This window comes from Dendrobates tinctorius, unplaced genomic scaffold (assembly GCF_039654945.1).
Source record: "Dendrobates tinctorius isolate UK_male_01 unplaced genomic scaffold, ASM3965494v1 ptg000071l, whole genome shotgun sequence".
NCBI lineage: Eukaryota > Metazoa > Chordata > Amphibia > Anura > Dendrobatidae > Dendrobates > Dendrobates tinctorius.
This window is the reverse complement of record NW_027361739.1, coordinates 16560001-16574873: the sequence shown is the minus strand read 5'-3', so window position 1 is coordinate 16574873 and position 14873 is coordinate 16560001.

Below are 14873 nucleotides of genomic sequence, written 5' to 3'. Positions count from 1 at the left end.
GCAGAATCGCTGCGATTCCGCAAAATAATGAGCATGCTGCATATTTTTCCGCGATGCGATTCCGCAGCGGGAAAATCCATAGCATTAGCACAGCGTTGCAGAATCCCATAGGATTGCATGGGATGCTGTTTTTTTGCGTTTTCGCTGAAAAATCGTGCGTTAAAAACCACCGCGAAAAAACCGTGACGTATGAACGAAGCCTTAGAGGTGGAGAGAGGTGGGAAAAGTTTCTCCATTTTGTCGTCAGTCTGTGAAAATCGAAGAGCATGTATATGAGTAATTATATATCTATAAATATATTTAGATTTATATATAAATATTTAATTTATTTCTATATATAGTATGTATACATAGCACTGTGGAATTAATGGTGCTATGTAAACGAGTAAAATAAATAAATATATGTGAGTTTGCTATCCGTGGTTTTGACGGATAACACTCGTACCTATGATATTCTCTGGGGCTGTGCAAATGTCAGATTTTTTGCTCGGACCCAGTGCTTCATGGAAAAAATCAGAGACAAGTCCGATTTTGATCCCAATGTCAGATCAAAAATGGCAATGCAAGTCTATGGGCCCATGAAAAAATTGGACCCCACTTGGATGACATCTAAGTGTGTCTGATTCTCACAGAATAACATAATGTAGAAGGTGGAGAAAACTTTTTCCCCCCTCTCCACGCCCTAGAAAAACTGATGCAACTCTGATCTGTGCCTGATCGGTGTCTGCAACTCTTACCGCGGTACCGTTAAATCAATTCTGCTCATGATATCCTGTGGTTCCAGTTCTGGTCCTCCTGCTTCCATCGTGCTACCACATTCTCATCTCCTGTGGTTCCAGTTCTGGTCCTCCTGCTTCCATCGTGCTACCACATTCTCATCTCCTGTGGTTCCAGTTCTGGTCCTCCTGCTTCCATTGTGCTACCACATTCTCATATCCTGTGGATCCAGTTCTGGTCCACCTGCTTCCATTGTGCTACTACGTTCTCCGTTGTTTCTGCTCAGACTTCCTGCTGCGCCTCCGTCATCTGTCCATGCTTCATTACAGCAGATCTTCCGAACTAGATGAGACATAACACCTATCACTACAAAAAAGAGGATTAAACGGTAGGTTCTATTTAAGGAATCATTCTACTACACAAGAGAGAGATGTTTGCTGAGATTTTTTAGGGGTAAATGGTGTACTTCTAAACTTCACCACAAACACCCCACAGCTGCACAATGTATGAATGGGGCTTTAGTGTTAATTGAGCAACTACCTACTTGGACTTGTCTTCCTCAAGATGCTTCCTCTGGGGACACAAGGTGGTTCGGGATAATAACTTTATACATTCTGTACCAATTGTGATATGTATGATGTGATGTGTCATCTGATATGTATGATGTCATGTGCCCTGTGATGTCATGTGTCCTGTCGTAATAACTGCCACTGGTGTGTTATGTATCAAGTTTCCAACATCAAGAGTAGAATTAATAAAACAAAATCACAGACCGCAAATAGCCACCAGCCTCATTTTTTATTGAGTAATGACGCATATTAAAACCTAAGCATTTGCACCCAATTTTTCTAATCTGTATCACCTACTTTTCTATGAACTAAAGGAAAACACAGGACGCCATACTGCAATTCCTGATCACGATAAACCGTCAGTTCCCGGTCACCCCTGATCCAACAGGACCAAGAGAGCTGACAATGGAGAACTGTAGCAGTCTGCCATAAAATTTATGTTATGATAACATTTTCACAACATTAATGGCAAAGCTACCCAAAAATGGAACCAAGTGGAGTTATCTCACTGGCCGACCAATTTCTACATGCTTTTATTAGGGCACATGGGTGTCAGAGAGGGCAAAACCAGCTGACTGCTGAGGGACTTCAAGACCAGTGACAATGACCAGTTGATCGCCAGCAAGTCCTCATTTAGGGAAGGGGTAGTCCAGATTGGTAACTCCTGTTTGGCTGGGCTCACACTCGCTTAGTAAAGAACCCAAATGTGCAGATTTTCCTTAGAATCTGATCAATATCATTTTTTAATCATAGAACCATTATAAATCCACAGGACACAGCGCTTTTTGGTAAGATTTTCAGGTGAATGATGCAGTTCTGAATCCCACTTCTAACCCTCCATGTATACATTTTGTGAGTGAGGTCATAAATGAAGAGTTCCCTACCTGGACTTGTTTCCTTCAAGCTGTCAGGCTCTAATCAAACAAGATGGCTCATGTGTTGCACTTTCCTCATTCTATGGCAATTGTGATGTCATATGATGTCTATGATGTTTATGTGCTTTGTGATTTCATCAAAACTGATTGTTTAACCCTTGCCCACCCAGTTACATACTTTGATATTGAGAACAGGTTATTTGGATGCAAAGGCGCAGTCAATGAAGGGACAATGGTAATCATCTATTTATCTTTCTACCACAGAAAGGAAATCTAACTATAGGGACACATATATACTGTATGTGTGAATCCAGAAGTTTACATACACTATATTAAAACACATATGCATGTTTTTCTCAATATTTGACATGAAATCAGAATAAACCTTTCCTGGTTTAGGTCAATTAGGATTACCATAATTATTAATATTTGCCTTATACAGCGCTGCAGTGACACTGGTGCCTCATGGTGGAGTGTTCATTTTGTGGACTTCCTGACCCGTTCCTTACAGACCCGGTGTAACAGGCCATATTAACCCCCCCACCCAGAATATACCCGGGGTTAAAATGGCCTAGGCCAGTTTATACCGCTCTGGGCCAGAATATACCCCGGGTATATTATGGCCTAGGCCAGACTAGATTATACCCCTCCAGGTCAGAATATACCCCAGCTGCTGTAGATCAGATTTTTCACGCTTTTGAGAACAATCAAAATCGGCGCCCCAGGCAGCACACGGGGCAGAGAATACAAGAAAGACACGTTTCACTTCTCATATTCCAGCCCCATCACCATCTATTCCCAACCTGCACAAACCGCTATTCCTACTGATACCCCAATGCTGAGCCGCTGCTGCCATATGTGTCCCTATTACTGCACCTGCTGGGTGGTTCTCTGTGCCCTTTAAATTCTAAAGCAACAGTCTACAATATAGTGATGCTGGGTGCAAGTGCCCTAGAAAACAGTGCCCACATTTTGCCCCCTAGAAAGTAACAATGCCCTGTGTGTGCCCCTTTGGCAGTCACAGTTACCCGAGTTCCCATATAACAATAGGTGCTTATTTTACATTTAATAATGTCCAGAGTCCCCCCCTGTACAGCTCCCCTATACACAGTATGATGCTCTCTTATACACAGTATAATGCCCCCTCACTGTATATGGATCACCCCCAGGGCTGTGGGGTTTACTCGGTACCGGGCCAGTGTCTTAAAGGGATGTTTCACGGTGGCACTGACCCGGTCCGTGGCCCTGGGTGTCCATGGACAATAGGTGGAATGAAGTTAAATAAAGTTTATAGGTAGATAGTTTGTGACGCCACCTGTGGTATGTGGTGAGAAGGGGACCAGCGCTGCAGTGCAGATCCTCTGGGACAGATGGTGTGGTCCAGCAAAGATATAATAGCTCTCCACAGGCAGAGCTGTAGTCCCATGGCAGCAGTAGTAGATGTTGAGGTAGATGATGTAGTGTTAGGCAGAGATGTAGCAGTGCTGAGTAAGTTGGCGCAGGAAGAAGGCAATGACACAGCTGAATGCAGTTCGGATACTTTACTCACGTTTCTGGCATAGACAGATGCCCGCTTCAGTGCTGTGTCCTCCAGGTCAGGGGCTCAGCCAACTCCCAGGCAGATGGAATACTCCATTCCAAATGTGCCTTTTCCGAATGTCTCCTTTCTAGCACTAATCTGAAGTACTTGTAGTTATGAATTACACTCAAGTTCCTCTTTCTTGCTGTTACTTAGAACTCCACTCCCATGACAGGCAGCTGTAGCCTGCTTCAGGGACTCCGTCAATCATGTCCCGGCTCACACACCTTGTTGCTGTGTCGTCGAGTCTTAGGTGGGAATAAAGTGGTCACAACTTCTATTCCTCCGGTTTCTGCTGTAGGATCATTAGTATCACACACAGCCTCGGATACCAACGCCTGGCCTTTGGCGCATTAAACTTAAGAAAGGGCTCTGCTCTAGCTCCGATCCAGTTCTCTCTCCTCCTTATGTTCCGTACTTTTCTATCTTTCTTCTGAACAACTGCTGCTTCTCTTTCTCTGTCTTCCCTTGCTAGCTGCTCCAGCTCACAGGAGGCTGCTGCAAACACATCCTCTCTCCAACCCCCTCAGGGGACTCTGACCTAACTTCCTGTCAGCTTCCCCTCTAAGTGCAATCTAAGCTCCACCCACCACCCAGCACCCTTCATGAACCAAAGCAGCTGCCATAAAGGGTGCTCTGCTGTTCTAAGGTGTCTGTGCTGTATCTAGGTGCTGGAGTCTGGTCAGGTGTTACCATCTTACCTGGGGAGTGGGATACTACACCTCAGGAGGAGGTGCAGTACCTCTGTGGCAACTGAACCCTCAGGGGCGCCACATATACATACTGACGCCTTACTATCCCCAAACTTTTTGATGGCTTAAAACACTGTATGATGGCCCCCTTACTGTAATCTCCACACTGTATGATGGCATCCTAGATAGCCTCAATATAGCATAATACACCAGATAGTCCTCAATATAGTATAATGCACTCCCCAAAGGCAGACTCTAAAATCAGCTTTTAAATCTTCTGCCTGAGTGAGTGTGAACGAGCTGAGTGTGACTTGAGCACAAGTGCGAACTGTGGTAAGTGTGTGACTTGAGATTCAGTGACTTTGGATTCAGGGAGTTTCCAGGGGAGGTATTACTGAATTGCTGTTACATTTTATTAATACTTTTTATTTATTTTTGCTTATCTTATTGTCTGGTGCAATCCCCATTAGGATGTGCTCCACTATTGCCAATGCCATCCAGTGCACGTCTTGCCGCATGTATGAAATCCTTGAACAGCCGGTCGAGGGTGCATACTGCTGTGCGAGATGTGAGCATGTTGTGCATTTGGAAGCCCAGATACTGGATCTAAATGTGCAACTGGCAACACTGAGATCCATAGACAATATGGAAAGGAGTCTTCTACTCACTGAGCAGACGCTCAATGGGATAGATGAGGGGGGGATGCTAGGTTGGAGCTGCAGGACAATGAAGCAGCTAGCTGGGTGACAGTTAGAAGGCGGGGTAGAGGGAAGAGCACCAGGGAGGCTAGTCTTGATCTGGCACATCCCAATAAGTTTGCTAAGTTGGCAGATGAGGGGAGTGTTAGTGCAGGAGTAGCACTGCTGCAGCAAGGCATGTCCTCTGAAAACCGGAGGAGTGTCTGCTCCAGTAAGGGGGGAAATAGGAGAGCAGGGCAGGCCAGACAGGTTCTGGTAGTGGGAAACTCAATTATTAGGGGAACAGATAGGGCAATCTGTCACAAAGACAGGGATCGTCGAACGGTGTGCTGCCTACCTGGCGCTCGAGTCCGACACATCGCTGATCGGGTTGACAGATTACTGGAAGGGGCTGGTGAGGATCCAGCGGTCATGGTGCACATTGGCACAAATGATAAAGTTAGAGGTAGGTGGAAGGTCCTTAAAGATGATTTCAGGGAATTAGGCTGCAAGCTTAAAGCAAGGACCTCCAAGGTGGTATTTTTGGAAATATTTCCTGTACCACGTGCCACGCTAGAGAGGCAAACGGGAGATTAGGGAGGTTAGTAAGTGGCTCAGGAATTGGTGTAGGAAGGAGGGGTTTGGGTTCCTGCAGAACTGGGCCGACTTCTCAGTTGGCTACAGGTTCTATGCTAGGGACGGGCTGCACCTCAATGGGGAGAGTGCAGCTGTGCTGGGGGAGAAAATGGCTAGAAGGTTGGAGGAGTGTTTAAACTAGGGACGGGGGGAGGGTATTCCTTTTATAGGAGGGGAAGACAGTGCAGATAGAGACCTGGGCACAAATGATGAAATTGGGGGTGGGGGTGCCATGGGGGGTGGGGTTAGAACAGTTAATAATTTAAGAAAGAATAGAGGTACAGAGAGATACATAAAGTGCATGTATACTAATGCCAGAAGCCTCGCCAACAAAATGGAGGAATTGGAGTTAATGTTGTTGGAACATAATTATGACATGGTGGGGATATCTGAGACATGACTGGACGAGAACCATGACTGGGCGGTTAATTTACAGGGCTATAGTCTGTTCAGAAATGACCGTATAAATAAGCGAGGGGGAGGCGTGTGTTTATATGTAAAATCATCCTTAAAACCCATCCTTCGTGATAATATATATGAATCTAATGAAAATGTAGAGTCCCTGTGGGTAGAGATAAGGGGAGGAGGGAAAAATAATAAATTATTGATAGGGGTTTGTTATAAGTCTCCAAAAATAATGGAAGCAACAGAGAAAATCCTCATAAAGCAAATAGATGAAGCAGCGACTCAAGGAGAAGTCATTATTATGGGGGACTTCAACTACCCTGAAATACATTGGGGAACCAAAACCTGCAGTTCCAGCAAAGGTAATAGGTTTTTGACAACTGTGAGAGACAATTACCTTTCACAACTGGTTCAGGACCCAAAAAGAGGGGGGGGCACTACTAGACCTAATATTATCCAACAGGCCAGACCGCATATCAAATGTAACGGTTGGGGGTCACTTGGGTAATAGTGATCACAAATTAGTAAGTTTTCATGTATCCTTTAATAAGATGTGTAGTAGAGGGGTTACAAGGACACCAAACATCAGGAAATCAAATTTCCAACGGATAAGAGATGATCTTGGTGCAATTAACTGGGACGATATCCTGAGACATAAAAATACACAAAGAAAATGGGAGACATTTATTAGCATCCTGAATAGGACCTGTGCACAATATATACCGTATGGGAATAAACATGCGAGAAATAGGAAGAAACCACTATGGCTAAATAGAGCTGTAAGTGGTGCAATAAGAGATAAAAATAAAGCATTTAGAGAATTAAAGCAAGTAGGTAGTGATGAGTCATTAACTAAATATAGAAGATTAACCCCTTTCTGCCATGAGACGTACTATCCATGTGCCCTGGGACTTAATTCCCAGGGACGGGATAGTACGTCATAGCGATCAGCGGCGCCCACGTGTGAGCGCCGCTGATCGCGGCTGGGTGTTAGCTGATTATCACAGCTGACACCCGGCACAATGTGACAGGCATGGCAGTTGGGATCATGCAGCACAAGCAGCATGACAGGCATGACAGATGCACCTAAATAAAATGGGAATGGTTGGTGAAATCAACTTCCTGTTTGTGGCACATTAGTATATGGGAGGGGGGAAACTTTTCAAAATGGGTGGTGACCATAGGCGGCTATTTTGAAGTTGGCCATTTTAGATCCAACTTTATTTTTTCCAATGGGAAGAAGGTCATGTGACACATCAAACTTATTGACAATTTCACAAGAAAAACAATGGTGTGCTTGGTTTTAACATAACTTTAATCTTTCATGAGTTATTTAAAAATTTATGACCAGTTATAAAATGTGTTCAAAGTGCTGCCCATGGTGTTGGATTGTAAATTCAACCCTCTTCTCCCACTCTTGACACACTGATAGCAACACCGCAGAAGAAATGCTAGCCTAAGGGGGTCAGATTCCTTGTAGGAATGCTCAGACCTGACACCCATAATATGGTGGTGCACCATCTTGCTGGAAAAACTCAGGGAACGTGCCATCTTCAGTGCATAAAGAGGGCAACCCATCATTATGTAGCAATTTCAGATATCAGTGGCATTGAGGTGTTCATTGATGAAGAATGGCTCCACTATCTTTGTACCCCATATACCACAACATACCATCAATTATGGGTGTCAGGTCCGAGCATTCCTACATGAACAGTTTCCTGGAAAGTGGATTGGCTGTCGCGGGCCAGTTAAATGGCCACCAAGGTCTCCCAATCCGACCCCCCTTAGACTTTTATCTTTGGGGTCATCTGAAGGCAATTGTCTATGCTGTGAAGATACGAGATGTGCAGCATCTGAAACAACGGATACTGGAAGCCTGTGCTAGCATTTCTTCTGTGGTGTTGCTATCAGTGTGTCAAGAGTGGGAGAAGATGGTTGCATTGACAATCCAACACCATGGGCAGCACTTTGAACACATTTTAAAAGTGGTCATAAACTTGTAAATAACTCATGAAAGAATAAAACCAAGCACATCATTGTTTTTCTTGTGAAATAAGTTTGATATGTCACATAACCCTCTTCCCACTGAAAAAAATAAAGTTGGATCCAAAATGGCCAACTTCAAAATGGCCACCATGGTCACCACCCATCTTGAAAAGTTTCCCTCCTCCCATACACTAATGTGCCACAAACAGGAAGTTGATATCACCAATCATTCCCATTTTATTTAGGTGCATCTATATAAATGGCACACTCTGTACAATACCTGTTATGCAGGCGATGCTCTGACCCAGCCATCTGTGCATCACAGATTGCTCCTTGACAAAATTGCCCCTTTTTTTCATCATCGTCAAGAACTGACCATTCACTTGTTGCACAACTTGTCCCACCCATAACTGGAGCCACTGTCAGACATTTCGCTGAGTTCTGTACATTACTATACAGAATCCAGCAATGGTGTCCTGGGGAGTTAGCAGCAATCAAACCTGTAAATTCTTCTTGCTTGCCTTCAGGTATTCTTCTGCTATATTTAGGAATATATCTGTAGGTGTCAGGACTTGTCAGGATAAATTTAGAATTTGGTCGCCTTGTCGGCTTCCAGCAGGATCCAGAATATAAGCAGCCAGGTGTTATATATCCTGCACATACAGAGGAAAGTGATAGAAAATAAAAGGCTGCTGCACAGTGATGTAATTCCCAGGCAGATGCCACTTTCCTCATTCCTGATCCTACAGCTCCATCTTATGGAATAATAATAAAACCATAGCATTAAAAGCATCCAATGATTTCCCTCATTACATACTAAGGCGAAAAAAATGGACGCATTGCACCGCAATGTCAAAACGACATTACTGTAGACATGTTCTGGCAACTGCTTCAGGGGTTAAAAGAAGTAACATGGTCATGGGGGCACAAGGCCCACTAGCTGTCCCCAAAAAAGAACATCATGATATATATAAATAAACAACGCAGGACACTTCTTAATGGTAAAAACAATGGCCGAGGTGCTTTATTATGAGATTACTTAAATAATAAATGTAAATAAAATAATAAACCATAAATAAATTAATTTAATAAGAATAAATTAATATTTTCTTAACTTCAAGAAACAATCAACCCAACCTAAAGGGGCAATTTTACCGCATTAACAAAGCGCCCCCCCCCCGAGCACCTCAACCATTGTTCCAAAGCATTCTGTATCCCTACATTAAATATGTCCAAACCGACTTCAGATAAATGAGTGTTATCAGCCCAGTACAATCCTGGAACAAAGCCTTCCAATTCAGAATGCTTATAAGTAAAGCCATCTACCACAGGCATGAATTTGTGAAGCTCCCTGTAAATTCCTTTCCGAATTTTTTCACCAAAAAACATTATGTTATTGCCAAAGCAATCTGGGAATTATTTCGGAAAAAATCAAAAATGTATTATGAAACTGATACTTAATCCAATCTATATCTTTTTTCATGTTGTTCAATAAATCTAAGGTCCTAGCATACCCTATATCACTTCCCCCTACATGCAAAATAATCACGTCAGGTGGAGGAAGAGAACTAGCCAGTACAGCTAAAACAGAACACAATTTATTCCATAACAACCCTCTACTTCCATGCCAGAATACTTGAACACTATCTGGCGAGAACGAGAGATTTTCTGTATAATTTCGTCTTGCCGCTCTCTTTTGAGCCCAAAAAATGAATGAGTGGCATAACACCCAAACTACTGCCGGGCCTAAAAGGGGGAAACAAAACAGAAACATTAAATATTCAGAGAAAAATGAGGTCTAATATATAACTGGTATCTGTTAGATTTCCAGCGGCCAATTCTTTTAATGAATTGCTCACCCAAACCCATAGAGAAAGCTTCCGTGGCTGCCCCTATGTGAAATAAATGAGATGAAATTTTTTGATCATGTAACTCTAATTTTTTTAAACACCTTTTCAAAATAAAAAAAAACTGATACCTCGTGGCTGGAGAACCTCCCATATGATTTAAAAGCTGGCTAGCGCTTCCCCAACGCATGGATAGCCATCGTCGAAGAATTGCCACTGGGCAAATCACTTCGATCTCGGCCTGATTAAGAACAATAACACTACCTACACTATGTTGATCTGTTTTCGACTTCCTTAAAAGAAGCCTAGCTGAGGAATGAGAAACCTGAACATCAGAAGCCATCAACCCGGAAACACCAAATTTGTTATCTGCCATTAATTCTGAATCCCGTAACGCTGCAAAAAAGGCCAATATGAATGCAGTGCAAAAAAGCCATGCCTCGTAATGTGAGCTACAAACTTCATCCAATACCGAGCATAATTTACAAAGTAGCTGTATTGATATAGAACACCGACCATCCGGTTGAGAAGACACTTTTTTAAAACCTTTCAAAGCTTGTTTAACTGCAAAGAAACTATTCAAAGGTGGGCAACCAAATAATTTCAAAAAGAATGAAGTACCTGCAATGACTTTTGCTACCGACGAATAACACAAACCACGACGAAACATTGCTTCAACAAATAAAACCGCTGCCTGAGCAGAACCAGAATTCTCTTTAAGACCATTAAATATACAAAAGGTATTCCACTCCCGCCAAGCAGCCACATAATCGGCCCAAGTTCTGGGAGCTAGTGAATTCTGAATGCATGAAGGAACTATATTTAAATGATGCTCCATAAATTTGTCGAGCAAGATGATCCTGCTTGGTCGGCTTCTAGGAAAAACGATTTGAAAAGATGAATCTGCTGTGAAGATAAAAATTCAACTGAAATATTCGCCTCTGCTTTGCTAGAAACACCTTTTAAACAAATATTATAGTTAAGACACACTAAAACAATACCACGCAACAAGCACGATGCCCAAACACATTTCGAAGTAATCGTACTCAAAGCTAATAAAACTCCCTTATCATTGGTTGGGAAACAAATTCTCAAATTCGCTAATTCAGGGGCCCATAACTCCAAAGCAATTAGCAACAAAAATAATTCTAAAACCATAAAATTCTTATTAACAAGACGAGATCTCCATGACTCAGGTCAAATATCGACCGCCCAGTGTGAGCCAAGACGCAAACCAAAACCATCGATACCAACTGACCAATAAAGATCTAACGAAGTGGCCAACTTAAAACTATCCTGCCAACACAAGGTTCCATTGAAACAACTAAGGAACTCAGACCATACCAGGAAGTCTTCTTTAACTGAACGTGTAATTCTAATGCGAGCATAAGGCGAACTGAAACCAGCAACTAGGTCATATAGACCTCTTAAAAACACCCTACCCATGGGAATAATCCTAGAAGCAAAATTGAGAAGGCCCAGTGCAGATTGAAGAACCTTCAACGTTGCTTTCTCTTTTGACAACAGCAGATTGATTATAATCCTTAAACGAGAAACCTTCTCTTCCGGTAAACTACAAACCATCCTCTTGGAGTCGATTTTGATTCCTAAAAATTCCAATTCCTGAAAGGGATGAACCATTTTGTCAGGAGCAAGCGGGACCCCAAAGTGCGACATCAAGCGTAAAAAATTTTCTAACAGAGAAGAACAATCATCAGACAATTCCGACCCAATAAAAAGAAAATCGTCAAGATAATGTAAAACAAAACCCCTCTTTGTATCAACTTCCACACACCAATGCAAAAAAGAAGAAAAAGATTCAAAATAAAAGCAAGAAAGCGAAAAACCCATGGGTAAGCATCTATCAAAGAAAAACATGCCATCAAAAACAAAGCCACGCGAGTTAAAGCCGGATGGATGCACCGGGAGAAGCCAAAAAGCTGATTTTATGTCGGACTTAGCTAACCATGCAGTAACCCCTGCTTTACGCAATAGATCCACTGCTAGATCAAACATTGCATAAGACACTGAAGCTGATGAAGAGTCCACCTGATCGTTCAATGAATGACCAACTGGATGGGAAAGGTGGTGAATGAGCCTAAATGTACCCGGCTCTTCTTTGGGTACAACACCCAAAGGGGAGATTCTGAAATCTCAAAATAGAGAAGAATGAAATGGCCCAGCCACCCTGCCTTCCTCTAATTCTTTCAATATCTTATCACGCACCACATCAGGAAATTTAATCACAGAAGGTAAATTATCTACTAATGAGCAACCTACCTCATTGAACAAAGGTACGAATTAACATCTGAAAAGCCCTCTAAAATTAATCTAGCTTTCACCCTGTCGGGGTAAGCTTCTATCCAAGGTAACATTTTTTCCACCTTCACCGGTGTCGGAGCCCTTAGAAAACACTTTTGGATTGGCCTGTTGCTGGGTATTCTGGTTGAATTTTTTAAAGCACTTTGCCATAGGGTGCTGCCCTCCGCAGAGAGAGCATTCGTGCCAAAAGCGGCAATTTGCCAACCAACGACACAAACCCTCATTATAAGCAAAACATACTCCCTTTCAAGAGCCTGCAACACTTCTTTAGTCTGTTTGTTAGAGTAATTCGGCTGGGGGAGCATCAGGTTGAGCCAAAGGCCCACATCTTTGCATCCCCAGCGCATATTTGGATGAACCGCTAACTTTTGGCGGAAGGCCTCATCATAATACCACCACTCCATTCCGCCAAAATTGCGATACGCTTCTAAAATTGTGTCAATGTGGTGACATAACCCACTACAAAATTCCAGTTTCTTTTCTCCCAACACAGCTGCGAATATAGAAAAGGCCTGTAGCCAATTATTAAACGACCTAGACAGGCGCTTCTTATCCATGCCATCTTGTTTATCCTCTTTACTATCAAGCCATTGTTGGGGTTCCCTTGTTGGAAGTAGAGACATTAAATCAACAAATTCACATTTCCAAATTTTGTCCTTCACACTATCAGATAAATGAAACCCCAATGGAGAAATGTTAAGGGCCTGTCACACTAAGCGATATCGCTAGCAATATCGCTATAACGTCACTGTTTTTTGTGACGTTATAGCGATATTGCTAGCGATATCGCTATGTCTGATACTTACCTCCGACTGCTCCCCCTCTGGTTATCGCTGATTGCGCGAGAAGGTCCAGGACCGTTTCTCGTCGTCAGCTTCCTGCTGGGCTTCCTGCTGTGACGACGAGCGACGCGTGGAAGCGGGCGGGAGGACGTCAGGATCACCTCGTCTGACAGGTAAGTAGCGACCCCCGACCCCTGTGATGTCGCTGGTGAGATCTGCCTGTGTGGAAGCTCACTAGCGACCACTTAGCAATGTACCAGCGATCCTGACCGCGTCATATCGCTGGTCGGGATCGCTGGTACATCACTAAGTGTGACAGTACCTTTACATGTTAAAGACTCCTTCAAATAAACATCTGCTGCACCAGCATGATGTATGGGTAAGGCAGACACTTCAGAGGTTCTATATACCCTCACAGCAGAAGCAGCAGCTTCTGTAACTGACTTATTAAGGAATGCTTTAACCCCTTTCTGACATCAGACGTACTATCACGTGGTGAGCGCTGCTGATCGCGGCCGAGTGTCAGCTGATTATCACAGCTGACACCCGGCACCCCGACACGTTAACCCCTTGTACACCGCGATCAAACACGATCGCGGTGTACCGGGGGTTAAAGGGAAGCATCGGCAGGGAGTGGGCTCCCTCCGTGCTTCCCTGAGCCCCCCACGGCAGCGCAATGTGCAGCGCTGCTGTGGGGGATTCCTTCCCTACAGGCCCCCTGATCCAAGATGGCGACGCGGGTCTTCGGGGGGCCTGTAGGGAGCTGACTTCCTCACTGCCTGCAAAGCACAGGCATGAGGAAGTCTGCAGAACTGCCTGTGACAGATTGCTGATCTGTCACAGTGATCTGTGATGTGATAGATCAGCGATCTGTCACAGGACAGTGATGTCCCACCTGGGACTATGTAATAAAGTAAAAAAAAAAAAAAGTGTAAAAATAATTTTAAAACAATCGCTAAATAAATTAGTAAAAAAAAATATATATTCCCCAATAAATTAATTTTTTGAAAATAAAAAAAAAAACAATAAAAGTACACATATTTGGTATTGCCGCGTCCGTAGCGAACCGCCCTATAAAACTGTCCCATTAGTTAACCCCTTTAGCGAACCCCTTAAAAAATAAAAATAAAAAATGAAGCAAAAAATAATGATTCATTATCATACCACCGAACAAAAAGTGCAATAACGTGCGATCAAAAAGACGCATATAAATATCCATGGTACCTCTGAAAACGTCATCTTGTCCCGCAAAAAACGAGCCGCCATACAGCATCATCCGCAAAAAAATAAAAAAGTTATAGCTCGCAGAATAAAGCGCTGCAAAAATAATTTTTTTTATATAAAATTGTTTTCATTGCAAAAAACCGACAAAACATAAAAAACGACCTAAATGAGGTATCGCTGTAACCGTACCGACCCGAAGAATAAAACCGCTTTATCAATTTTACCGAACGCGGTATGGTGTAAACGCACCCCCCCAAAAGAAATTCATGAAACGCTGGTTTTTGTTCATTCTGCGTCCCAAAAATCGGAATAAAAAGCGATCAAAAAATGTCACGTGCCCGAAAATGGTATCAATAAAAACGTCAACTTGTTCTGCAAAGAATAAGACCTCACATGACTCGGTGGGTCAAAATACGGAAAAATTATAGCTCTCAATATGTGGTGATGCAAAAACTATTTTTACAATAAAAAGCGTCTTTTAGCGTGCGACAGCCGCCAAACATAAAAACCGCCATAAATAGTAAATCAAACCCCCCGTTATCACCCTCTTAGTTAGGGAAAA